Source organism: Arvicanthis niloticus, chromosome 5 (genome assembly GCF_011762505.2).
Source record: "Arvicanthis niloticus isolate mArvNil1 chromosome 5, mArvNil1.pat.X, whole genome shotgun sequence".
Taxonomy (NCBI): Eukaryota; Metazoa; Chordata; class Mammalia; order Rodentia; family Muridae; genus Arvicanthis; species Arvicanthis niloticus.
In genome coordinates this window covers 27,354,241-27,378,941 of record NC_047662.1, presented here as the reverse complement: position 1 = coordinate 27,378,941, position 24,701 = coordinate 27,354,241, and the positions used below count along the sequence as shown (strand labels likewise).

General features: G+C 49.6%; 1 protein-coding gene across 3 annotated transcripts in view; it reads left to right on the top strand.

The window, feature by feature from the left end:
- Window positions 1-4,942: 4,942 nt before the first annotated feature.
- The window catches only part of Dlgap3 (DLG associated protein 3), a 66,638-nt gene continuing 46,879 nt past the window's right edge, over window positions 4,943-24,701 (top strand). Inside the window, exon 1 of one of the 3 annotated variants that reach the window (XM_076934179.1) lies at window positions 4,943-5,071. The gene's annotated coding sequence lies outside the window, so the exon portion shown is untranslated. Of the gene's footprint in view, window positions 5,072-9,789; window positions 9,933-24,701 lie in introns of those variants that run through there. The other 2 variants (XM_076934177.1, XM_076934178.1) reach the window with 2 other exon arrangements.

Genomic DNA, 24,701 nt, shown 5'->3' with positions numbered 1-24,701 from the left:
TTTTTTCTTTTTGGTTTTTTTTTTTTTTTTTCGACGCTGAGGACTGAACCCAGGATTTCATGCTTGCTAGGCAAACGCCTTTCCACTGAGCTAAATCTCCAGCTCCCATACTCCAAGTTTTATCTTCATTTTCTCATGAGTCAAGAGACCGTGAAAACTGATTAAATTTCATCTTTCAGCAAATATCCCTGTATTGATTATTTATAGCTTTACTGTTGAGGTATAACACACCAACTCAAAACTCCATGAATGAAGTTAATAAGCCTTTACTATTGCTTGTGAGTTCTCGACTTGGCTTCCTGTTTCTTCTAGTCATTTGGGCTTCCTGACTTGCCACAGTATCATGTGGCCCACTATGTGTCTCCAGGGATCCTGGCAGGGCACTCACCCACATTCAGAGGTCAGTTGGCTCTAGGCTGGTCTGTCGTGGTTTTGGCTGGGATGGCTTATGTGGTGCTTTGAATAAGAAATACATCCAATAGGTTCATGTATTTGAACACTTGAGTCGCCATTGGTGGTGCTGCTGGGGAGGTTTAGGAAACCAAGTTTCACTGGAGGAGACACATCACTGTGAGAGGTTTGGAGAGTTTATAGCCTTGCCTCACTTCCAGCTCCATCTCTGCTTCACGTTGACAGCTGAAGACAGCTGAAGACTCTTGGCTTCTTGCTCCAGCCACCTGTTGCCATGTCTTCCGTGAACTCCCCCTCGAACTGAAATCCAGCATGAATCCTGGATTTCATGGAGGTCAAGAGGAAGAGTGGACTTCCCATTGCAGACTGCCAAAGCTACTTAAAAGTCACAGATCCACCCAGACTGAAGGGAAAGCAGAGTCTGTCTAGGTTAGACAGTTGCAAAGTCACATGGAAAAAAAAAGCTCTTCAGAGACAGTTGAAGAATTCGTCACTGTCTTATCACTCTCTTATCAACTTAAAGTATTTCATTGAGGGAGATAAACATAAGAAGAATGGTTTGTGGGTGGAATTTGCAGTGCCAGGGTCAACAAATCCCAGAATCTCTATTTTCCCATTTCTCTGTTCTTCTTGGGCTGTTTTCCATTTAAAAGAGTCTGGAGGGGCAGTGGTGGTGCACACCTTTAATCCCAGCACTTGGGAGGCAGAGGCAGGCAGATATCTGAGTTCGAGGCCAGCCTGGTCTACAGAGTGAGTTCCAGGACAGCCAGGACCACACAGAGAAACCCTGTCTCGAAAAACCAAAACAGGCCGGGAGGTGGTGGCGCACGCCTTTAATCCCAGCACGTGGGAGGCAGAGACAGGCGGATTTCTGAGTTCGAGGCCAGCCTGGTCTACAGAGTGAGTTCCAGGACAGCCAGGACTAAACAGAGAAACCCTGTCTCGAAAAACAAAAAAACAAAAAAACAAAAACAAACAAACAAACAAAAAAAACCAAAACAAACAAACAAAGAGTCTGGAGGCCAAAAGTCTACCAATCCACAACCCCACAACCCTTAAGGTTTTCTGTCAACCAAAACATCAAATGAAAAATACGCCCTATTTTTCAGGTACCTCTGGAAGATAGACATGTCCTTGGCATCTCACCGCTGTGCTCCCTGCACTGCATCTCTTTCTCCAAGGATTCATTTTTTTTTAAAGTGTTTCCTTCTCTTCCAATTAAGATCACTGCAGTGCCCACAATATTTCAGAAAGGTGTGCAGTATTCAATTTCATGGGAAGGGCTGAAGCTACCAAAGAAGACCAAGAGCCATGATGAGCCAGCGACTGTATAGCAAAACCCGGCTAGTCCACAGAAGGCAAATGCTTGGGCACCTTCCATGTAACCCAGCTTGGCCAGCTTCAAATGGTAGCCTTTTTGCAACAGTTTTATCTAGATCTCAGTGCTAAAGTTGGCTTCATGCTCTATTCTTCTTTGGTTCTGCCTTCATTTATATTTGGGACTTAGTTTTCTCACTAGCACATTGATATATTTAAGAATTTTTTTTAAAAAGCTTAACTCACATTTTACTTGTTTTATATATGTATTTTCTTTCTTTCTTTCTTTCTTTCTTTCTTTCTTTCTCTCTTTTGTTCTTTCTTTATTTCTTTATTTCTTTTTGTAAGACAAGGTCTCATGTATCCCAGGATGGCTTCAAATTCACTAAATAGTCAAGGATGACCTTGAACCTTTAATCTTCTTGCCTCTACTGCTCAGGTTTGGGGATTACAGGTGGGTGCCTCCATGCCTAGTTTTATATGGTGCCTTTAAAGACCAAGCATGCTAAGCAAGAACTCTACCACCAGAGACACATTGCCAGCCCTTACCTATCACTTTAAAGATTTGTTTTTATTTTATGTGTATGGGCATTTGCCAACATGTATGTATGTATATGTGACACACACACACACACACACACACACACACACACACACACACACGTGTCTAGAGCCCCAGAGGTCAGAAGAGAGCATCAGATCTCTTGGAACTGGAGTTACAGGGGGTTGAGTATCACCATGTGGCTGCTGGGAGCTGAATCCTGGTCCTTTGCAAGAGCAGCAAATGCTCTTAATAGCAAACTCCTCAGCCCCAAGATTCATTTTATTATTTATTTTGGCTTTTTGAGACAGAGTTTCTCTGTCCTAGAACTCATGCGGTAGACCAGGCTGGCTTTGAACTCAGAGATCTGCCTGCCTCTGCTTCCTGAGTGCTGGGATTAAAGGTGTGCACTACCTCTGCCTAGTGCTTTGAGAGAGTGTATATAGAAGAATGGCTTTGAAATAATGACCTCCTTCCTTAGTTCGGAAAGCTTAGATAACAGACCTGTGCCAATACACCTTGCTTGATTGACAGCTGGGTGACATACCTTTGCACATATGTTTCTTCCTGAAACTCTCCCAGTCTTTCTGATTCTACTAAAATTCTCTATGTGTCCTTGATTGCCTTTCTTAAGCTAGACAGAGCTAACTATTGCATACAGACTTTAAATTTTTATTATTTTATATGTGAGTGTTTTGCCTGTATGCATGGCTGTGTACCACACGTGTGCACTACCCTCAGAAGCCAGAAGAGGGTATCACATCCTCTGGAACTGTATTTTCAGATGGTCATCAGCCACTATGTGTGGGTGCTGAGAATTGAACTTGGGTCCTCTGGAAGAGCAGCCAGTGCTTTCAACTGCTGAGCCATCTCATCAGCCCCTGCTTCTAGACTATAAAAAAATACACTTGTGTCTGTTAGGCATACAGTTTCTAATCTAGGGGTCATACTTTACAGAGCGTAAAGCCCCATGTTAAAAAGTTATTTCAATTTCAAGCTGGGCTGGGAAGATAGTGCAACTGGTAAAACGCTTGCTTTACAAACAGGAGGTTCTGAGTTTGATGCTCAGAACCCATATTTAAAAACAAAACAAAACTAGTCATCATCGTGAGAGCTTGTAGTGAGTGAGTCCCAAGGCTGAGGTGGCAGAAGTAAGTGGATCCTTGGGGTTCAACTGGGCAGCCAGCCAAACCACACTCATTGAGCTCCACGACAGTGAGAGACACACCCCCTCAAAAATCTGATGAATGGCTAAAAAAGAACACCAGAGATAGTCCTCTGCTGTTACATGCATGTGCACGAGCCCCCCCCCCATTCATGTTCTCACACACACTGTCTAAAGACAGTGATGGTGGGTCAGTGGAAGAATGAGGTCTTTCTCTGTGTGTGAATGAGTGCATGAGTCAGATTCCCAGGGAGTGGGCTCGGAGAGCCTTTATTAGTAGGTTAAATAGCCATTGTCCTTATTATTTACTGGATTGGTGTTCTCTATCGGAGGTAAACCTGTTTGATTAATTAGTAGGCTCCAGGATGGAAACTCCGTCATGTTCTTTCTGTTTTTGTTTGAAAAATCTAAACTTTAATATCTATTTAGTGTGTATGGGGGCACGGGATAGTGCATACAGGCACAGCGATGCTTCTTGCACTTGTGTGGAGGTCAGAACAATTGGGGAGAATTAGTTATTGTCTCCTTCTACTGTGTGGGTTTGGGGATGCAACTCAGTCATCAGGTTCGGCAGTAAGCATCCTTGCCTGTTGAGCCACCTCACCAGCCCTTAGGTTCTCAATTTGAAAACACAGCTCTTGGGTAACAGAAAAGAAGAAAAGCTATATACTAAATGTCCGCGTTCTTTGTAAAATGCCCTCCGGTTTACAAAATACATCTCAGAACTGACAGAGCATGGAGGTACCTTTTAGCATCCTACATGAATGGCTGTTCTTATGCTCCATGGGAAATGAGACATTTCTCTCAGTTCTACAAAGTGTTCCTGGACCAACTTTCTATCTTACTTTCTCTGACATCTGCTCTTGGCTGAATAAACGCTGGTCTGGGAATTGTCTGCAGCCTCAGTACATGATTGAAGGGACAACGAAGTGGTCTCGTGGGCGGAAAGAGTTGGCCAGTCTGTTCATCTCACTAGCTCCTTGGTTTCCCGGGGGAGAAGGGTTCTCCAGGTCTCTTTTTTGTCATTTATGTAATGTGGTACCTTAAAAGATCTCCCAGGGGAATGGGTGTGGGCTTGGCTCCAGGTTCTAGCTCGTTAGGGCTCATGACTTCTACTTACCGTGCCTCAGTTTGCCCGGTTACTCAGGGAGGGGAGACAGTGACCCCAAAGGAATACAGAGAAATAGGAGTCACTGTTGGGGACCTTGACTCAGAACGTCTCCCAAGGTCTGTCCCTAGGGTAGTGGACTGTCTCTCAAGGCTCCCAAGCCCACACCTCACCACCTTAAGTTTTCAATACCAGACAAGGTGGAGGATGTAGCTCGCCCTCTATCACAACTTGGAGCGCCTCGGCAGCGTGCCCTCACAACCGCTGGGAAAGTCAGCATTCAGAACCGGCCCCTCCCCCATCTTCTCAGCCCCTCCTCCTGCGGCTTCCCCACGCGGCCCCCTCCCCCCGATTACAGCATCGCTCTGGGCGCCAAGACGGATTTCAGCCAGGGACTGCTGCAGTCAGCTCTCCGCGCTTCTGCAGCCTGTGTCCTGGCTCTGCAGCTTCGCGCTGTGCTTCGGACAGTCCCATTCCCCTCCTCTACCCCACCCCCGCCATGGCACAGCCCCTGGCTCGGGGCCCAGAGGTGGGCGGGCACAGTGGGCACGGGTGGGGCCCTTAGCTAAGACGGCAGGTATAGCGGGGTTCTCCCTGCACACTGGGGATTGCCTCCGCTGGCGGACTGTGGGTGAGGGACGCCTGTCAGAGACTCGGAGGCCAGGCACAGCGCCCCGCCCTGGCAGGGGTGGGGCAGAAGGGACTGGAGAGGGGAAGGGGGACTCCTAGAGCCCAGGCCAAGAGCTGAGGTCGGGGTACAGACCCGGGAAACTAAGGACAGTAGCCTAAGAGGACGTGCCTGCGAGGGGGAAGCTGTGTGTGACATTCAGGGTGTGACTGCCTCGGTGAGGCTGCCGTGTGTCTCCCCAGCTGCCCGCGCTCTGGGCTTGGGTCCCGGTGCCCAGGTCTGCTGTGCGCCGTCGTGACACCGAATGTGCTGGTTCCTGGGTCTTCGGTGCACACCGACCCCGGGGACCACATTCGCACCCCGGAGCTGGGCCTCCCCGGCGCTGTCGCTCAGAGACCCGGGCGCTCCTCCGGGACCGCGGCGGCTGCCCGCCGGCTGCGACCTCGGTCCTCGCGGGGCCGCTGCGGGGGCGGGGAGCGCGGGCCCCCTCCCTGTCGCGGGCTCCTGGCTCGGCCGCCCTGCGCGGGGGCGGGGGCGGGGGCGGAGCGCGCGGGCGGGATCCCCCCGCCTCCCCGTCCTGGTCCCCGGGAAATCCAGCCTCCGTGGCTTGGCCGCCTCCGGCTCCCGCGCCCGCGGCCGCTCAGCACTCGCTCGGGGCTCCGCAGCCGGCGCGGCCCCTCCGCCGGGGGCACCGCAGTGCCGGGTCCGGGAGCTCGCACTCGCTCCCGCAGCCGCAGCGCCCCCGGCCCGGGCCGCCGGCACCATGTAACCCCGGCCGGAGCCCGACCGGGCCAGGTAAGCAACCGGGAGGGGTGGGGACCGGGCCGCGCTTGCCGCGCCCTCTGCAGCGCCCCCCAGGCTCGGCCCCGCTGCAGCCCCGGCGCCGCCCACGCCCGGGGCTCCAGCGGCCTGGGCTCGGGCTCCGAGATGGGGAGGGGGAGGGGCTGGGCCTCTGCGGCCGCCCCCGGCCTCACCCTGGGCCTGGAGGCCGGCGTGACTGACCCCGGGAACGGGTTGGGGACCACGCGCTCCGCAGATGCGCTGTCCCGGCCGGACCGCGGGAGGCCGGCCAGCGCCCGCCCAGCCTTTGCCGGGCTGGAATGGAAGCTTGGATCTGGGAGGGAGTAGCCTGCTGGCTGTGGGGGGAAGTCGTGGTGTTGGGGAGATCCGGAGAGAAGTTTCCTCTGCAGGTGTGTGAGCGTGCGTGTGATGAGGGTGTCGCCGTGTGGGTCTGTGGGTGAGTGAGTGTAATGCAGTGAGCGTGCAGGGTGTTAACCGTCCATGAATCTGTCGACATATGTGTGGTTGAGTGTGTGCTGTCACTGTGTGGCTGTGTATGTAGGTGTCTGAGTGTGTATGAATGGACGTGCGTGTGCATGTGCGACTGTCTCTGTGAATGGGTCTGGGTATGTGTACTGTGTGACTGTGTGGGAATATATCCAAGCAGGGTTCACCCACACCTGGGTTTTGCCCCGCCCCCATTCCTGGTGGGACTTAGCAGGGAAGATCATACTTTTCCGAGGTCAGACCGCCCCTTCCCTCCAGGGTCTCCTTATCCTGAACCTAGATAAGAGCACTCTGCACCTTCATCTACTTCCTGGGGCACCCTCTGCGAAGCCACTGATATCCCCCCCACCCCCTGCATGCTGGGTTCCTACTGGTGGTGAGCCTAAGACTGTATACCTGTGTGTGGGGATACTTTTTTGGGGGGGTGGGTGGATAAGAGTGCTAGAAGCTTGTGTCATTTCAGTGATGCTTGGCCAAAGGCCCTTTAGAATCAGACGCTGAGGAGGCCAGGAGGAAGATCTACCTTGTTAGTCATTGGAGCAGGTGGCTTTCTCCCAGAGTTCCAAGTCCCAAATCTCCAAGTTCTGGGTCATTGGTTTAGCTCACGGTTCAGGTGGGTCTGTACTTAGCTCCTTGAAGTAGTAATAGAAGAATGTACTTGTATCAGTCTAGGACTTTTGAAAAAAAATGTTCCTCTCATTTCTTCTTGTTTCTCTAACTGCCTTGGAAGCAGGTGGAGATGCAGTCAGGTTAAGACATATGAAATTGACAGTACCGAACTGTTTTGTTTTGTTAAAAAAAAAAAAAAACCCTGCAAAAACAGCCATTCCACATGGTTTAATCTAATATGATGCCAATTTGCAGAAGAGAATGTTGAGCCTTGGGAAGTACAGTTCCCACAACCACACATTGCCAGACAGTGGTAGAGAAACATTCTCACCCAGGTCTTCCATTGACCCAAGGAACCCAGCTAGGTCACAGTTAGAGAGTAGCACTTTGTAGTGTGTTTTCTCTGACACTGGATCACTGCCCTCCACTTCTGTCCACTATCCCCTGAGTGTGTGGGGGGGGTCTACTTCTGTACCCAGCTGTCAGTGCCTAAAAGAGAGAGAGATGAGGGAGAAGAGAGGAGGGAGGGGAGGGAGAGCTTCGTGAGTTGGCAGTGAATCAGGGTCTAAAAAGAGAGCTGGGAGGGCTAGGGTGGCAGGTGTTTCTAAAAGGAACGTGAATACAGGATGAACAGCCTCAAATGCAGCCCCCGCACCCCCCACTGCCCCACTGATCTGGCAGGCAGTTGCCCACTGCATTTTGTGCCAGGGGGCTCACATCCAAGGAATGAGCTTGCATGAAGCTATAGAATGACAGGCAGAGAAAGAACCTTTACAGTTGACTTGGTCCAACCTCTTAATTACAAATTGGGGAATCTGAAAAAGAGAGGAGACCTATTCAAGGTCACACAATGAACCTGTGGATTCCTAGGCTAGTGTCCCCTTAGGTAATTTCCTAACCTTCACATTCCATCCCCAAACTCCCACCACCCTCCCCCCGCCCCTCAGCTGAATGTGCAGGCGGGTAGGGAAATGAAGACTCAATGTCTAAGGCTGTCAATCCGTCAACCTGGGACTATGCTCTGAGTAGAGGAGGCTACAGGTAGGTAGGTATTCCTGGGGATGGGGATACCTGGCAGGCCCACCACAGAGGAAGGTCATAGCTTTGGCTTAGTTCCAGCTGGCTACCAGCGGGCGCTGCTCTAGGCCCAACTTCAGACTTTCTTCTTTCTTGATGCCTGCTTTCAGCAGCTGCCTGGCATGTAACATTTCCTGTAGTTCATGTTGGTGTTTTTCTTCGCTCCTTTGTTGCATTTTGCCTCTAACCGAGCTGGCCTGGTTTGTTTTTTTTTTTTTTTTTAATTTTTAATTTTTTTAAAAAAAATTTTACCTTATTGGGCTTCTGCTAGGTAGAGAAACTTCTGAGTCTTGCCTGATTGAAAAGAGTGTATAGCTATCTGAACCCTTTCTGGCTCAGTCTTCTAGGAGTTTAGAGCAAATGGTAAACATAATTGCCCTCATTTTTACTGGAGAGGAGACTGCAGTTGAATGAGAGGGGCTTTCTGTTTGGTTTCAGGTGCCTGAAGTGAAGGTGTGTGTGTGTGTGTGTGTGTGTGTGTGTGTGTGTGTGTGTGTGTGTGTTGGGAGAGGGTATAATCTTGAAGCTTTTATTGAGACAAGCTTTAGAGACTTTCCCAGTGTCTTCCCATCCCCATGGTCAAGAAGCCTTCTCAGACTCGGATTTTACTCCTACTTGGGGGAGTCAAAGCTTTGTTTCTCAGTGGGGGATTGGAAGAGCAGCTGCGTACCCTCCACCCTCCACTCTGCAAGCATCATGTCTCAATTCCCTCTTTATCTACCCCTCCTTCAGTCTGAAGGCTGCTGGCTCAGCGGGCCTCCTGCCGTCTGGGGAGTCTGGGTTTGAGCTGGGGTGAGGCAGTGGCACCATCGTTATGGTAACGAGCTGCCAGCTCATCGTTGCTAATAACTTGTCGGGCCCCTGGGCTCAGTGCAGCATCCTTTCCTATTAGCCCTTCTTCCCATGTTACAGACAGAAAAAGTGAGGCTTAGGAAGGAAGGGCCTGGGAAAAAAAGAGAGTCTGAGAAGGCTGGATGGCCTCTCCCTTGGGCTCCTTTGCCTGAGAGCCATGGGGAAAGAGGTGAGGTGGCTTGGGAGCTGAGTTCCAAATGTGGTCGCACCGGTTTGGTTTCTTGGGTTGTTAATGGGTGACTAGATTCATGCTTTCATAAACTTGTGCATGCTAGCTGACACATCCATGTGCATATATACAACAGCCTACAGGCAAGCACATTCCAAGCATCTGAGCACACTTGTGTATGAATACTGCCTCTCCCGTCTGCACATAAGGCACCCAAGAAATCTGGGTTTGTGGGGGTGTCCAGGTATGTGGGTGGGGATCTGATCTTTTTCTGATGCAGCTTCAAAGTATCTTGTTAACAAAGGGACAGAATGGTCCCAGGGTTCCTCTTCCTTCCAGTCCAGAGCTCAGTATGGGAGTGGGCTGGGGATGGTACAGGGAACCCAAGCTCTCAGCTCTCCAAGTCTTCTGCCTCTGTGCCCTTTGAGCTCAGGTAGCCCCTGCCCCCTCTCTCTGTTCTTTCTTATCCTCTCCTCTTCCTGTGTGTAAATATTAAAGAGCTGAGCCTGCAGGGCTGATGTAGACATGGGGAGAGAATGAAATTAAAAAGGATTCCCTCGCCCCCATCCCAACACCCCCGCCCTGCAGTCCCCCGCTCCTGTTTCTTCCCCTCTCTCTTCCCCTCACTCAGTGGTTCCACATGCCTCTCCTCCCCCCAGTCCAGATGGGAGCTGGCTCCTTCAGAAAGGGGGTTCAGGACAGGGTGTGGGGAGCCACCTCTCTCATTCTCTTCCCAGCACATCTGCCTACAGGGCTGAGAGCCCCCACGTGAGTATTTATCTTATTTTGGGGTGGTGGTGAAGAAAGAGAATGCTTTTTAGAACCAGCTGTGAGTGGTGTTGAGAGGCTCAAGACTGAAAGGAGGTGGGTGGGGTCCTATCTCTAGGCTTCTTCAGGGAAGCTCCCGGTTTGGATTTCTTTTCTCTTTTGAGACCTTCAAGGAAGGGAGGGATGTGAAGTGTGCCAAGGGACGGGAGCAAAGGTGGGAGTTTTATGGTCAGAGGGGTTTTATTGGATAAAGCTTCTTTCTTGCTGTCTGGGCTTTGGAACCCCCTGGCAGAGTGGCTGTGGGAACTGTCCTCAGTGCTGAATGACACTCGGAGGAGATTCGCTCCTTTGGAGCTGTCCAGGGTGCTGAAAAGGGTTTTGGGCCATTGACGGAAAGGTGCCTGGGCAGTATTGAGGGTTCACTAGAAAAATTCTCCCAAGTGACCCACTTTCCAAGGGCAGAGTCCCTGGATAGAATTATAAATTCTGAGGTCATTCTTATGAATTCAGGCCTCACAGTTGTTAGTGGCATTTGGTAAAAAGCCTTTCTTTTCCCTATTTGAGTTTGCCTTCCTCTTGCCAAAACCTGTTAGTGTGGGGCTAGGAAGGGGCAATACAATTGTGGCCGTGAGCTTTAGTCTTCTGAGATCATATTAGTACAACAAACTTATGGACCCTGGGTGAGTCCATAAGTTTCCTTTCAGGTCCCGGAAGTTCAGACTCAAGACATTCAGAGTTTGAGTCTGGCAGGGTAGACCATAGTGGATGGGGCTGAGGATAATTGATTGGCCACTTGGAGCCAACCTGCTAACCATAACTTTAGATTTGAGAAGAGGAGCCCTAAAATATTCTGCAAGTCTGCTTGCGCTCTGCCCATCCCCATCTCTAGCTCAAAGCATCATTTGGGAGAGACTTTTGTTGGGGAGGAAGATTTCTCAGCAAAGGATTCAAGGAGTGGGTGGGGTTGTTCAGTGCCATGGAGAAGAGGAGGAGGAGGCTACTGGAGACAGGGCAGCAGGGAAAAGGAGGATCTGGGGGAGTAAAAGAATATCCAAATCGAAGGGGGAGTTCTGGGTTTCAACACTCAGCTCCTCTGGATGGCTTTTCCCCTACTGACCTGCGGTCAGGGTCATGTACGCTATCTGGGTTCTTCTGCTTTGCTTTTGTAATCAGAGGGAATAGAGCAAGGAGTTATTTCTCCAGGTCCTTTTTCTTGTCATCCCAGGGGGATGAGAGCCAAATGTCAGGACATGCAGATGAGAGTGTGGGGGGAAACAACAGGCAGGAGGGGTTGATGGCAGCTCACCTCCCATCCCCAAGAGCACAATCAAATATTCAAATGGGATCCTTCTTAGGGGGAGGGGCAGGGAACGGTTTCCAGATGACTCTGGGCAGCCATTGGGTGTGGCAGGAAATTCAAGACATGAGAGATTTCCAGAGGTTTCACACTGAACCAATCTCTCCTTCCCTGATAGGACTCTGGGTTAACAAGGGGCCCTCCACCCATCATGTTTTTGATGTAACTCAAGATGACTCCCCCTTCTTGAGGTGCTTGAGAGGAGCTGAGTTTCCGTATGCTTGTGGGTGCTGGGAGGTGGTGGGTGTGGGTGTGGGTGCCTGTTTGGGGAGGGGAGGTGTTTATGCTCCACTCGGCTCCCTTAGTTACATAACAGCTTTGATAAGGCTCTGAAGCTGCTGCTACCGCCTGAAGCAGTCACCCCTCCACCCCCTCATAGAATGCTTGGTGTCCACCCCCTTCTCCCTGGCCCCTTAGAGAGTCCTGCTATCCATGACCCAGTGCTCTAGCGGTTACTTCTCTTCCAGGAGGTGTCCGAAGCTTGCCTTCCTGTCCCTGAGTGGCTCCTGTTTAGGAGCACCTGCTTTTATGATTCTCAGCCCCCGTCATCCCCTTTACATTTGTGGGATTTCTAGTCTGCCCTCTCCCTTGTCAGGGCTCTCAGACTGCCTTTGGAAACGACATCACGGAGCTACTCTGAAGGGAAGAAGAAGGGTGTCCCAGGAGGCTTCAGGACACAAAGTAGTTCAGTTACTGTTCTTTCTCTTTCTCAGTATCTGTCTCAGAGTTTGGGAGTGGAGAAACATACCCAGAAGTGTTAAGAGAAATTGTCTTTCCCCTTCTCCAACAACTAAGGGATGCATGTGTGGCAGTGGGCTGCCTCTTGGATAGGATGAGTTATACCAACTTTATTGTTATCTTCACCTCAGTTGTCTGAGCAGATACTGTTTCTGCCAGGCACAGATCAAGGGGATTTCAAAACCTGTCCAGGACTTGGGTGTACCTTGTAACTAACAGGAACAACTTTGCAAATGGAGAAGTGGGAGACTTGCAAGTTGCAAATATGTTTGTTGCTAGGAACTAGAATGATGGGTTTCTGTCTTTGTGGACAGGATAGAGAAGCTTGGGGGATGAAGGGAAGCTACCTGTGCTGTGAGTGGATCTGTGGTGATGTGTGCGCGCACGTGTGCATGTGTGTGCATGTGTGTGTGTGTGTGTGTGTGTGTGTGTGTATACATGTGGGCACATACATACATGAGTGTATGTATGACTTTTATACATTCATTATACATGTGACTGTGAAGGCAGCTAAACCAGCAGATGGGTGTATGGTGTGCTCACCCAGGGATATAGATGTGTGACCATGTGTATGTGAACATGAAGTGAGTCTGTGTATGTACTTATGTATAAATAAATACATACATATTTACTGAATGATTTAGGAGCATATGCATATATGTGCATAAACTTGTTTCATAGTGAGGGAGATAGGTATTGAATTTGACTCAACATTGGCTCTGTCTGAAAGTTATTTTCCAACTAGCTTGAACTTGATCCACTCTGATGTCTGTGGCTCTTCTCCAGAAAGCAGGTGTCTCTAATTCCCACGTACTGGGAAGCCAGCTAGTGCCCAACACCATTCATGTAAAGGCAGTTTGCAGAGGGAAATCTTGAAGACAGCTGTGAAAGAGATCTGGTCCTGATGTTGTCCAGATGCTGTGATGTTTAGGGGTGTTTGTGGGGAAGTGTAGAGGAGAAATAGCAACACTATTCTAGAATTAAGAACAAGTTGATAGAAGAAGGGGACAAGGGACATTAAGGAGGCCCAGTATATATATATATATATATATATATGTGTGTGTGTGTGTGTGTGTGTGTGTGTGTGTGTGTGTGCGCGCGCGTGCGCGCCCATATGGGGCATGTAGCAAGCAATGTGTGTATTACTTACCTATGGTAGTATATGCACATATAACATTAGTGTGCTTTCTAATATGCATATGAAAACAAATTTATACACATACACATATGGACATGCTCATTCATGTTAGCACACACACATATGTGAACAGTGTATATGAACTATCCCAGTATATGGTGACTGTGCCCTAATACCAACTCGTAGCCATAAACCTCTGCATTTCACACATTCCATTTTTTGTGTTTTGAGACAGAGTCTCACTCTGTACTATGGGATGGCACAGAACTCAATAAGTAGTCTATGATGGCCTCAGATTCACGGCAATTCTCCTATCTCAGCCTTCTGAGTATTGGGATTACAGGTATAAGCCACCATGCCTGGCTCATCCAAGGCTTATCAGCCATCCCTGTCCCATTCCATGTGCCTCACCTAGGGCACTTAGCTACCTAGTCAATGTCTATCTTATGCTGACAATATTCCACAGATTGTACTCGATACGAGATGCCCCTCAACTTCGAGTGGCTTGCAGTCTAAGGAGGAAATGTGGAGGCATGTGAGCCTAAGGGGCACCATGAACCTGAGGAGAAAGTTAGGTTAGCTCTGGAGTGGGAGGGAGGGAAGAGTTTGGCAAGGACCCAAAGAAGGTGGAGGGGGTGGAGTTAAAGCATAAAAGGGGAGCGAGCTTTCGGCATGTGAGCAAGCGAGGGGACCAGTAAGAAGTGTCCAACTGAGGGGTGAGATGGCTCAGAAGGTAAAGGCATTTAACGCCAAACCTGATGAATTCAGTCCCCACAACCTACATGGTCGAAGGAAAGAGCTGCCTTCCTCAGGGGCTCTGCCCTCCACATGTACACCATGCAGGCCACAGGTGAATAAATAAATATGCACATAAACAAATGTATCAAAAATCATAAGAAGGAGAGGTCCTAGCCTGTCTCCCATCCACCACTATTGCTCCATGGATGCAGAGGCTGGAATAGGGTAAGACTGTACCTCCCCCTGTACCCCCATTCTCTTCTTCTTTGCTGCCTCTTTCCCACCCCTTTCTGAGACAGGGTCTCAAATCAAGCTGGCCTCAGACTCACCAAATAGTGGAGAATGAACTTAAACTTGCACTTCCTTCTGCCTCTACTTCCTGAGTGTTGCAATTACAGCATGCACCACCATGATAGATTTTAGGTAGTGTTGGGGATTGAACCTAGGGCTTTGTGCATGCTTGGCAAGCCCATCTCCAGCATGGTCTTGCTTTCCATCTCACTGGGAGTGCATAGTGGGTGGGGCCCAAATAGTAAGTGTAAAACCATTGCCCATCGCCTTCCTGGTCCCAAGGGGCTTCCTTTCCATCCCATAAAGAAGCTGGAAAGTTCCACCACGAGGCTGATGCTTTCCTTTCCCCTCAGCCCAAGATGCTCTTTTAGACATTCACGCCATCCCCCCTCCCTTTCTTCAAATCTTGGCTCGGAAGTCTCTCTTCTGCAGAGGCCTCCCTCCCCAGCAGTCTAACTTAAATAGCCTCTTGTCACTCTACTCCCTCACCCCAGTTTATATATATTTTAAATTTTTGCTTGCCACCACCATTACCTCATATCTTCATTCCCCATCTCACCAGACCACAAACTTCCCAGGAATGGGAGGTTCGTCTGCTTTGCTCATTGTGTTCTTGACTGTGTCAGGAAGCGTATCTGGTTCCAAGTGGAGCCCTCTCAGTGTATTTGTAACAGATTATAAGTGGATCACACACTGGATGCTGATAGGATGAGTGCATCAAGGTGTGAGGCAGGGAGACCAGTTTGGGATGCTGTTGTGATAGACTTGGTAAGAGGTGAGGACAAGGGTGGCCCGATGTAGGGTATTAACAGTGGAGGAAGAGGAAAGGAGACATACACACCCATGCACACATGTGCATACACACACAGAAGGCTAAGGAAGGAAGTAGAAGTTGTGTGTATGTATGTGTGTGTGCGCGTGCGTGTGAGCACTGCCTGTATGTCAAGACTAATACCCCCATGAGAAACTGGACACCCTCCAGCTAACCTGGCTGCCATTCCCCCTTTCTTTAGGATTTTGTCACTAACAACCCACATACGCCCACCTCTGCCAGCCAGGCTGCAGAGGGCTGCTAAACAGGGTCTCTGTGGTTCCATTGCATCGATGACGCAAAGCTCCTGCCTTAGGGAACAGGCTAGATGGCAGGCGGGACACTGAACAACAGGAAGGACCTTAGCAAGGCAGAGCCACAGACACAGCCCTGGAGACAGAGAAAGGGAAGGGCAAGCTGGAGAGCTTAGGCACTGCTCAGACTTCCTGTGGCATTCTCTCGGACCAGTCCAACCCCTCCTCTGGTGCAGTGGGTACCAAAGCCAAAGATGCTTGGGATCTGTTGGTCCCTGGGCCTTTGATGTGAAGTCAGGTCCCGTTTCTATAAGATGGTCTGGGGCTTGGCAGTATGGGAGGAATTTCTCTTTGTGTTTTGACAGATGATTTCCTCCTCTCTCAAGAGAGCCAGGAACTAATGGGGAATTAGTTCCCCATTCTACAATACAGGGGCCAGTATTGTAGAATGGGGAACTAAGGTCAGACCTCAGGCAGGACCAGTGGGCTGGTAGCTAGAAGGGAGCAAGGCACAGTCTGTGATCACTGATGGTGAGAACTAGAGAAAGAAATAGGGGTGGTGGGTCACACACACAACCTCCCCCCCCCTTGCCTGACCTCCGGGGAAGGGATCATTCAAGCTAATGATCTTTTTGAGTGTTCATTCTCCAGACCTCTCCACCTAGGGCTGGGTTGCTTTGCAACGGAGAGGCTGGTACTAAAACCCATTCTAGGTTGTGGGGTGGAGGGGACCCCCTCTGCTGCTCTCCTATCTCTTTGGGGACTAGGGGCCGGGTGCTGCAGCCTCTCCCTTCCCACCTGGGCTGTGAGCTTGGGGGTTGGGCCGAAACAGCCGCCAGAGCCGCCCACCTGCCCGCGGTGTCATGGCAACGACTCTGCCCACGTGGACGAAGAGGAAAGGGAGGAGAAGAGAGGAGAGGTGTCGCGATGTGAAGATGGGAGGGGGCTTCTCAGAGTTCCTTATGCTAGGGTCTCCACTCCTCAGCTTGGGCCAGCCCTAACTCCTTTCTCTCCAGGGACCCCAGGGGAGGGTGTGGCTGTGTTTCCATCCTGGCTACAGAGTGTGCTTGTCCTTGAGTGGCCTGAGTAATGATGACCTTGGCCTCTTACACGTGGAACTTGGCTGGGGTTCTGGGGAACATGGAGTTTTTGCACATGCACACTTCTCCATGTCTCCCCATACAAATCGGGGGGTGGTGCCTGGGGCTGAGGGGATGAGAGCCCGACCTACTTCTCCATTTTCTCACTATTTTTCAAAAGGAAAATGACCCACTTTTCAACCAATCGGACTGGAGCCTGTTCCCAGGCTGATTCCCGGAGCCCCCCTGCCCAGGCCTCTGCCCCGTTCCTCAGCCTCTTTGCCATGTGCTGGACCCACTTCGTGGGGAAGCAGGTGCACCTCTGTGAAGGGGTTCTTCCTTGCCATCTGTACTAGGCTTAGGGAAGAGCCTGCTCTGACTGGAGGGTTGGGGGGTGGTAGGGCTGGGCCAAAGCTGGTCTGAGAGCAATCAGCCTCTTGGGCAGATGCCCTCAACTGCCACAGCCCTTGGCTTTTCGAGTGACCCTTCTCCTAGCTCCTGAAAGTCCCAGAATACACCTTCCATTTCACAGAGTGCCAGAAACGATTCTGGGAATGGTGGGAAGGCTGTGCCTTCACCCAGTTTGTTTCAGTGGCCGGTGGTAGCTTCCTATGCTGTTCATTTTCAAGTGAAAAGGAAGGTCTGCTCATGCTTCTCTGCCTGCTGCAGTTCCTCCAAGAGACCCCCTCAAAAGGGTTCTGCCTGGGCCTTGTTTCTCAGCCCCTCCTCTTCTAGGATATTGGTCTGGGCCTCAGAGCTCCCCCCCCTTCCCTCAACTATATTGGCCTGGGCTGGCTTGGGGGGTGATTAGGGATTTAATTATTTAGTTTCTCTAGCTCAGTAGATTAATTCCATCCATCACGAGCAGGCCGAGCCTTCTCCCCGCTCTTTGGGCTGCCTGGCCAACCCCAGAGGAGGGGAGCATCATTGCTCACCTGGGCCTAGTATTGGATCTGGGAACAATGGATAAAGTTCTTGTTGGGGGAGGATTTGATGTATGACATTGAGCGGATGTGGGTGCCTGTGAGATATGAACACATAGAACTCTCACAGAGAGATAAGGGTGTGGACATATGTGTCATGTTTGCATCTGTGCAGCATCTGTGCACCCAGACATCTGTGTCTTTTGGGTGATAGCGCAAACTTGGGAAGAACTCTTGTGGGAATGGGATTTCTATATGTTAAGTGTCCAGGACTCTCCATAGGAGTAAGTGATGTGTAAGAGGTGTGTGCTGACTGCATGGCTGTGGTATTTAACATCTGGATGAACATGCGGGAAAAGGTGAGTGGGCAGTTTGGGGTATTTGTGTGGCCATGTGTGAGGGAGAAATGGTAGGTGGGGGGAGCTTTCCTGAGGTGAGTGCTGAGCCAGACCTACAGGGGGGTCTATCAGCTGACCTCATCTGAGATCTTGACTCAAAAAGATACATACCTGTTCAATCTGAACCTGGTCTCCTGGAGGCTGAGGTATCAGCCCCATGTTCTACCACCTGTATCACCTCAAGCAGTTTTCTTTACATTCTAAGCCACAGTTTCCTTATCTGTAAGATGGATGGATGACACAGTGTGCTCCATGGGCAGTTGGGTAACCGGGTGAGAAGACATTTTCTCCTATACAATTTAACACAATGCTTGTACACTTATAGAATTCAAAGAGCTGAACTTACCCTGAGTGGTGGTGCACTCTTGTAACCCCAGTATTTTGGAGGCTGAGGCAGAGGGATCATACATTGATGAGTTTGGGTCTAACCTAGGCTATACATTGAGTTTCAAGCCACCCTAAGCTATGTATAGTTAGATGTCTCAAAAGCCAAAACTAGGGGCTAGAGAAATGGCCCTGTGGTTAAGAGCACTTGCTGCTCTTGCAGAGGACTGGGGCTGGATTCCCAGCACCCACACTGGGTGGCTTATACTTGCTTGTAATTCCAATGCCCTCTTGTGTTCCCTGTGAGCATTGTACATACATGGTGCATGTGCAGACAAGCAGTTTTACACACATATACATGAGTAAGAGTGAATGAATGAATGAATGAGTAAGTAATTTTTAAAGTAGCTGGGCATAGTGGTGCACATATGTAAGCCCAGCATTGGAGAAGCAGAGGCAGGCAGATTGTTGGGGTTTTGCGTGTGTGATGATGATGCTGGGAATCAAAAACCCATGATGCTAGACAAACCTTCTACCGCTGTACTATCTCCCAGCCTAACTTGTGATTTTTGAGGTTAGCCTGGTCTACGTAAGTCCAGGCTAGCCAGGGATACATAGTGAGACTCAGTATACCTCTGGATGTCCTAGAACTTGTTCTGTAGACCAGGCTGGCCTCAAACTCAGAGATCTGTCTGTCTCTGCCTTCCAAGTATAGGGATTAAAGGCCTGGGTTTTTTTGTTTTTGTTTTGGTTTTGGTTTTGGTTTTGGTTTTTTTTAAAGACTCTTTCCTTTAAAAGTAAAAATAACAAAATCTGGGCATGGTGGCACACACCTTTAATCCTAACACTCCAGAGGCAGGTAGATCCCTGTGAATGCAAGGCCAGCCTGGTCTACATAGTGAGTTCCAGACTAGCCAGAGCTATGAAGTGAGACTCGGTTGCAAAAAGCAAACAAACAGACGACTATAATTACTACTAATACTAATGTCATTCTTGGCTACATAGCAAGTTCAAGGCCAGCTTGAGCTACAAACCATAGACTTCCAAGTTAACAGGCAGCTGAGGTTTTTCTGTTCTGTGCTGGACTCTGCTTGAATTTCACCCTGGGCAGGACACAAGCTCTGTCTGTGCTGGAAGTCTGGCTCAGGTGCAGCGCCGTTTTCCCTTCCTTCCGGTGCATCAGCTGCTGGTTGCTGCTTCTTGATGACTCAGTCACTGAAGCTGAACTCATTGAGAACCTACTGTATGCATTGCTTGGCCATGTAGAAATAGATATCTGATCTTAGCCTCTAAGGAGTTTAACCCTTGCACCCCATGTTTATCCTACCATGCAGAATAAGGGGTACGGGACAGAAGAAGAGGTAGCATCTGCTCTGTCTCGGGCTTCATGGGAAGGCAACTCTTAATATTTCATGCAGGGCTGAGATGTAGCTTAACTGATAGAATGCTTGCCCCGCCTCTACAGAACCCTGAGCTGGATCCTCAACACTGCATAAACTGGGCATGACACATGCCTAGGAGCTCAGTTCTTGGGAGGTAGAGACAGGATGGTCAGGTATTTATAGTAATTTCAGCTACAAAGTGAGTTTGAGGCTAGCCTGTGCTACTTGTGAGCCTGTCTCAAATACATCAGAGGTGCAGTTGGCAGGAAAATCTGCTCTGTGGCTGGCTGTTATAGTTTATGCTGCTTCTTGCCCCGCACACCTGCCTGCTGTACTCCCCACCCCTCAGCTTCCCAGTCTGTTCTCAGATCCTCAAAGTCCAGAGATTCAGAGGAAAACGGGGCTTGGGCATCCCTGCCCCTGGGACAGGGTCAGCAGACTTAGGGCAGAGCGGAAGGGGAGGAGATTCCAACCAAGCGTCAGCCAACAAAAGCCCCTTCAAAGGGTCCAGCCTTGTACTTTATTCTCCTGTGGCATGGTCCCAGAAGGAAAGGAAAGGCCTTTGAGCTAAACATTCCTGTGCCAGTTATATAGAGGGCTTGGGGATGGTGTGCTAACCCTAAGTAGTAGGTTCCGTGACAGAGACATATGACCAGTTGGCTAGACTGGAAGTAGAAAAGGCTGTGGACTTTGCCTGGCACAGAATCACATGTCCACTGGACCCCTGTTGGGACTTGTTCTTGTTCTCTGGTGGCCCTGGCAGGCTCCAGTCTGGCAACACCTTGGAGGCCAGAGCGAGCCACACACAAATGAAGGAAGATGCTGTGGTATTCATGTTAGAACAGATGTGAGGATGGAGATCAATACACTCTGTCTTGGATTGATCAATTAGTTATTGGGTGTCTACAACTCAAGGAGGCAAATAACATTGTCTCCATTTTACAGATGGGAACATTGAAATAATATTGTCTCCATTTTACAGATGGGAACATTGAAATAACATTGTCGTCTCCATTTTACAGATGGGAACATTGAAACCCAGGCAGAGAAAACAAGCTGTTTAGAGTTCAACTAAGGTAGCATTGGAGCAGGTAGATAGCGTCCTTTCAGTCCTCAGTGTGAGACTGTTGAGTTCTCCTCTCTTCTCTGGAGTGGGAAGAGAGACTGCCATTTAATGCTACAGAGGACTCTGGAGGTCTGTCATTAGAGGTCTGTGAACCTGCGGGCTCTAATTCTCTCAGGTTCCTTCATTTTAGGACACCAGGGCAGCTCTGCTGCGTTCTGCGTGCTGGAGATGTGGGAGGTGTTCAAAAGCATTCTAGGCAAACAAATTCCTGGATGGAAAGAAAGAAAGAAAGAAAGAAAGAAAGGAAGGAAGGAAGGAAAGAAAGAAAGAAAGAAAGAAAGAAAGAAAGAGTGAGTTTCCACAGCACCCATTTCTGATACACCAGGCATGGCTGCAGGTCTCTGCCCAAGGCTGTCTGAGAAATCCAAGAGGCCCTGTGTTTAATTCGCATGCATTTAAATGGCTTTCCCTTCATCTTCAGCCAGCCCTCAGCACTGTGCTGGACATCTTATCTGCGTTACTTTAACCCTTGTGGCATTGTAGATCTGAGAAAGAGACCATTCTTATCCCTTTTTGAGCATAGAGGGGCTTTGTCAGAGAGGAAGCCAATTCCTTAAGGCCCATGTTTGGTGGACTATAAACCCAAATTGTTTAGCTCAAAACTTAGAAAAGGCACTCTCTGTCACTAAGCCACCACTCGGTAGAGCCTCCTAGGAGTTCTGGTTCTGAGACTACTCCTCTCAGCAGGGGGAAGCTGCCAAACTTGGGCTCTTGGAGACCCTTGAGGAGTTGGGGTGGGGTGGGGTGGGGTGGTGGCAGACATACCTAAGAGTAGATGGACTGGAAACAGTTGGCCCTGAGAGAGAAGGTTGGTCAGCACGGCTGTATCTCAGAGACCTTTTGGAAGCCCTGGAGAAGGAGGAGGACACTCACACTTGGTATGCAGGGCTTCTTGGCTCCATGGCCACAGCTAGAGAAGGAACTGGGGCCCAACAAGTCTGAATGACAAGACCTACTAGGGGCTGGTGGTGGACACTGAGCCTGGCTCCTACAACTCAGTCCCTAAGAGCCTCCTCACAGGCTGTCTGTCTCTGCAGAACTCACTGTTAAGTAAGGGTCATCCCCTTCCTTCTGCCTTCTCCACCACGCCTTCCCTGTGCAAAAGAGCACATCTGATTGATACAAGCAAACAGCAAGAGCCAGGCTGTGTTTAGACACAGGATTTTGAATAACTGGTCTTTCTGAACTCTCCAAAGCCTTTGGAGGGAAGGCTGGGAAGGCCCTTTCCTCCAGCTTCTGTGCACAGGAGAGTGGGCGAGGGCAGCGGGGAAGCCATTCACTCCAGTCTGCTAGTACCAGGCCTTCTAGATCACAGACGACTTCAGGCCTAGTCACTGCCCCCTTGGAGCTGATATTTTACCACTGGAAGACATACCATAAAAATGTAATGGGTGAAGAAAGTCATTTCAAAGATCCATGAGTGCTTTGGGGCAGCAGACCAGGGTGGTGTAGAAAGAACCCCGGGGAGGATAAGGTTAGATTTTAGTTAGAGTGAGTGGTCAGGGAAAGCCTGTCGGAACTGAGCCCAGCAAGATGAGACAGAGGAAGCCCTGGGAATATCTGGGGCAGAGTGTTCTGGCAGCGAGAACATCAAGTGCAAAGCCCCCTGAGGTGGGATTTTCAAAGAGATTATAGGTGGTATGGGTTATTCACAGGCTTGCATGAGTGCTGGCTGATGGGTCAGGAGATGCATTTAGACTCAGCCCTGCTGAAATGTCTTGAGTGTTTTGGAAGAGGAAGCCCATTTTCTGCAGCCCTCTTGCCCTGAGCTCCCAGAAAGACTTGATTAAATAAAGTAATGAAGGTAAGGGTATATGTTTGTAAGCTTCCCTCCTGTTCTGTTCCCTCCTCCTTATTTGCTGTGGCAGGGACAGTAAGGGAGGCATTTTCCTTGGAGTCTTGGGGATTAGGGTTGGGCCATGGGGCTGGCTTAAAGAGAATCCAGGGACTGGGGCACCCACTTAGCAACAGAGATGTTGATGGAGATACCAGAGCCGAACTAAGGTCAGATTGGTTAAGGGGGCTCAGATGAAAGTGGATGCAAGGAGAGGTGAGGCGGTGGGAGGAATCCATGGGCAGAGATAAATAATTGTGGAATATGAGTTGTGGGCCAGAGGTTCTGTGTTACGGTCCAGTGCCTCCCTACCCCATTCCCAGTAGGCATGCAGCTGCTGTCAAACAGGGAAACAGGTACACTCCTAGCTGCATTAGCTCAGTTAACACAGGGAAAGGGGATAGCTATGCACAACCTGAAGCTAAAACTCCCAACAGCACACATAGTTCACTCACAGGCATGGAGGAAGCCAGGCTCCCAGCAACAAAACAAATCCTAGGCCTCACTTGCTGGGAGATCTGTTCTATTGAAACCAGAATGGAGATGACCTGTTAGGCCCTGTGGAAAGGGATAAGGTTGACCCCTGTCAAAGAGCCCAACATCCTTTTGCAGCTATCTGGACCATCCTGTCTAGTTCTCCCAGCAGCTTCCCAAGGAAGCAATGAATCAGCTAATATTTAATTTTGAAATCTCCATCTTTACCTAAGCCAGCCCATGTGTAAGTCCCCAAGACACCAGTTTTTCTTGAGCACATCTGGATCCCTGGTCTCCAGATATGGACCGTCAAGAACAACTTGTCTCTTGGCCAGCAGAGGATTACCAGCCTTAGGAGGTTGTCTCAGAGAAAGTAAATGACCTGCTCAAGGTCGAGCTGTAAACGGGTGAAGGAAGGAAGAAAAATAAAACGGCACATAGTGCTAGCCACTTGTGCAGAATATTTACTGTGTTAGTCACGGTGCTAAGGAGTTGATGTGCTAAGTATTCGCCACGTCATTAACACCTTCACGGTGGCTCTAATGGCCCCATTTTATGGATGAGAAAATGGTGCAAGCTCAGCGAATCACTGGCCCCTGTATATGCAGCTAGCAAGTGAGGAGCAAGGGATTTGAACCTAGATTGTGAGATGGCTTTGCCACTCCTGTGAGTGCTTTGATGAGGGATGGGCAAGGGAGTCACCTGGTCTCAGGAAAGGTGTGTCAGCTGACCCTGGGGCAGGGGAGGAGGCGATCTGACTTCTTCTGCAGCTCCTTTCCTTCTTCTATTTTTCCATTCTTTTTCTGGAAGGTAATTGCTTGGGGCAGTGACAACCTCCTGGCGAATTACACAGCTGGCTTCCCAGTGAGATTTGTAACAACAACCTCACCAGCCTGGCAGCCCCCAGCAAGTTCCGGTTTAAGAAACTAATTGCTGGATTGTGTAGTTGGTGCTAAATTGGGTAATTTCTTGGTGACGGCATCTGAGCCTCATCTTCCATTACCAAATAGATTTGAGGTCTATCATGAAGAACCTGTCACACAGCACCCTCCTGGACTCCACTCACTTTCCACTTCGCAGACAGCCACAGGTAATTGTAGAAGTGGCTGCCTTCACCATCTGGGCGGCTTTCTGTGTCATGCAATAAGAAAAAAGTAGGGCTGTGATGTAGCTCAGTCGGTAGAGGTGTTTGCCTAGCATGCAAATACATGGCCCTGTGGTTTGGTCCCCAGCACCACATGAACCAGACTTCAGGCGTGTCTCTAATCCCAGGACTCAGAGATGGAGGCAAGATGGTTACGAATTTAAGGTTGATACATAGTGAGTTAGAGACGAGCTCAGGCTACTTGAGACCTTGCCTTGGTCTAGATTGGCTGAAGCAGAGAGAGCAAGCAAGGGTGGAGTGTTTAGGAAGAGGATGTGTGGCTCAATTGGACAGGTTAAGATGCTAACCCAAGGATACCGGTGTCGAGGAAACTTCAGGGAGTTTCCTTTAGTCTCTTTATTTGACCTTGGACTTGGCATGAGGTTATATTCCCCACATAGAGGAAAGTTAAATGAGGGCTCTCATTAGCTGTGCGGTATGTATGCAGTCTTTTTTATTTGTTCGGTTGCTTAATACCTGTTACTTTCAAATGACATTTTACAAGCTCAGCTTCTCAAGGCTAATTGTGCAGGCTGTAGCAAAGCCATCAGGCTGTGGAGTCGGGCAATGTCGGCTTTGCCATCAGTTCTCAGTGTGATTGGTAGCTTCAGGTTCAATTTCTTTAGATGGGAATGTATGGAGGAATGAAGTCACATCCTGGGGTAGTTTTGGGGATCAAATAAAACGCCTTAAGTCAAAGGACCTTGTTCTTTGCAGGCATACTCAACAAATACCTACTATGTGCCGAGCATTGTGCC